Here is a 3,037-nt window from a genome sequence, read left to right as displayed (position 1 = left end):
GGACACTGCTGGCCTCGTCCCCGTCCCCTTGCCGTGACACTGTCCCTGAACCTGGGGCCTGCAGATCCTGGAGCAATGCATGGCCACCTCAGTCCCCCCCATCTCCCTGCACCCGAAAACAAGCCACGCCCATGAGCCCACCCTGGAGACCCCCACTGCAACGTAGTGTCCTGAGGGGCTTCGGGACCCTCCTGGGATGCGGGAACCCTCTGCTCAGCCTGTCCCGGGCACACGGGGCTGCACAGCCCCCCAGCTGGGGCGGGTGCTCTGGAGGGTGCTGCCAGCTCGGTGGCACGGTGCCCTGTGCCTTCTGCCCCCTTTGCCACCCTCCTTTCCCCAGCTCCGGCAGCACCGGCGGGACTGGGACGCAGCCAGGGAAGGTGACCCACCGCCAGTGCCCCAGTCCCCCCTGCCACTGGGGATGGGCGCTGAGGAGGGGGAGCCTGCCCACCCCCCCTGCAAGAGGCTGCCCATTTCCAGGCGTCATTAAAGAGCAATTAGCTGGAAATTAAGCTGAGAACAAGTATTGATTAGCTCATTAAGGCTGGGGGTCCCGGCTGTGGCGGTAGGAATTGCTGCCGCTCGCCCTCATTATGGGCAAGGTTAAAGCTTGCGGTCGGGCAGCTCATTAAAAATGCCAGGGACCAATCGATGTCCCCGGCCCAGCGCCACCCAGCACCCCCAGCACCCCTGGGGACACCCAGCCGCTGCCTTTCGGGGACTGGCCCATGACCTCTAGGATGAACTGGCTCAGGAAGGGACCGAGCATCCTTGCTCCCCTGCATCCACTGCTGCATCCTGGGCTCCCTTGCAGAGGCAGCGATGTCACCTTTGGGCTTGTCAACCCCCCAAAACTCACCAGCCGGGGGGTGATCTTTCTCTCCCCACAACCAGGGGACCCATGGAGACAGGTCCCACCTAGCCCAGTGAAGTCACCGAGTCTGTGGGCTCTCAGCAGTTCTGCCAGCTCCGGGAGAGAGCAGCCAGCGTGGCTGGTTTGCAGGGCGGAACCTCAGACCTGCTCCCCCCCAGAGCTGAGTTTTTCAGGTCTCAGCCTAGCAGTGCCAGCTTGTGCAGGTGGGGGACACACCAAAGGGGATCTCAGGGATGGGATGAAAGGAGCTGGGGACATGGGGGCAGGCGAAAGACACCCAGTGGCTCTTTGCGGCCGAGTGCTGCCATGCCCCCCTGCCCTTTACCCTGGCCCCATAGCTCTGGGGGCTCTTGGGGTGAGCCCAGATGCTGCCCGGCCATCTGGCCAGACCCAGCCACCCCGAGCCCCTGTGTCTCCAGCCTCCTGTCCCCTCTGGTGTTCCTGCTGTCCCCATCTCTGCCTCTCACGGCTGCTGACAGCTCAGGGCCAGCTCCCAGCCAGTGCATGCACGGAGGGTGTCGCTGCACAGGCTGGCGGTGCTGGGGGGGGGCAGGTGTCATCATTATTTTTGTTTTCTTTGCACTGCCCTGGAAATATATTGTATTCTCAGCTAATCCCCTTCAATTACACCACAATAAAACACATAATAAAAACGTAATTCATTTTTCCCGAGCGCTCCATCTCCCTGTGTCTTGGCAAGCTATTAAAAATTTGTCTTCATTTTTCTGGCAAGAGCCTTGTACCTTTTCATCTTTAATTTATGAGAGCAGAATAGCTACTGACAAGCCCTTATTGCGCAGCGAGGGGCTGCATTATTTATAAGCCGCCAATGGCTGGCTCAGGGGAGATATTTGCAATATGCCGGGGCCAGCAGCAGGAGGGGGACAGATCCCTGATGCGCCTGTTCCAATCTGCTCCCCCACCCTGGGTGGGTGCTGGGTGCAGGTGTCCTCCTGGCTGCCCCCAGCGGGGAGCACCCCCTGCCCAGCCCCTGCCCACCGGGGAAGCTATGGCACAGGGTGGCTCTGGGCTGCCTGGCCCTTATCTTTGCCAGCTGCTGCATCTGCCCATCTTTGGCTTTGCAGCGACTCTCGCTCCTCCATCCCGGCTTGGCGCGGGGCTCTGCGGAGCGTGGTTGCCTCCATCCCTCCTCTCTTTGCATGGACGTCCATCGCTCCTTCCGACTGCCCTGGCCTGTGAGCGACACAGCCGCTGCCTGCAGGCTTGCCAGGATCCCACAACAGCAGCGACATGCTCTCCGATAGCCGTGCATAGAAAGCGGGATAAAAATATCCTCGCCGGAGAGGCAGGCGCAGGCCTGGGGCCAGGATTGGAGCAGACCGTCCTGTCAGCGGGTTGCGAGAGGGGGCGGGAGTGTGGGCAGTGCCGGGGGGACGCTCCAGTCTCTCCAAACCAGCAGCATTCAGGGCAGCAGCTTAGCAGAGCCTTCTGCGCGGCAGTGAGGAGCAAAGCCCTCGGTGCTAAAAAAAGCCCTCCTGACAGCTGGGTAAGCTTAACCACACGCTGAGCCGGCCAGCGCTGCTGCAAAGGCAGCGGGATGGAAAATGGGGAGCAGAGCCCGGCCCCGGGGGGCACAAGGGCACCCCGGCAGCTGACCTGCCTGTCCCTCCTGCTCCCATCCTCACCTTGATGGCAGTCCCTTTCCACCATATACAAATTGGCAAGCAATGTGCTTCTCTGCTTTTGGTTTTGTATAAACAACCTGCCTTTATTATTTGGTATATATAGGTACATTATATGTATATCAAAAATAACTAGAGGAAACCACAGTGCACTTAAAGCTATTTGAGAAGGTCCACCTGAAAGCAAGCACTCCAGGAGGGCGTAGAGTGTCCCCTCAGGGGGAGCCCAGCCTTGAACAGAGATGGCATTAAAATGAGAATAAAAAGGGGGACTCTGCTGGGATTAAAATGTGCCATTTGCTCCGGGGATGGAAAGAGCAGAAAGCCAGATTAAATCCCCGGAGCAGCCCAGAGAGAGAGCAGAGGGTGAGCTGAGAACACACATGCGGGCTGGGAGAGCCCCCCCTGGGTTTGAGCCACTGTGTGCACTTGAAATCACTCACCCCTGTTTTTTTTGGGGGGGAAGTTTTCCTCTCCAGGACCCACTCTGCCATCTCCACAGGCCAGTCACTGAACACCT

Source organism: Pygoscelis adeliae, unplaced genomic scaffold, assembly GCF_000699105.1.
Source record: "Pygoscelis adeliae isolate BGI_AS28 unplaced genomic scaffold, ASM69910v1 Scaffold294, whole genome shotgun sequence".
NCBI lineage: Eukaryota > Metazoa > Chordata > Aves > Sphenisciformes > Spheniscidae > Pygoscelis > Pygoscelis adeliae.
Note: the sequence above shows the minus strand (reverse complement) of the source record.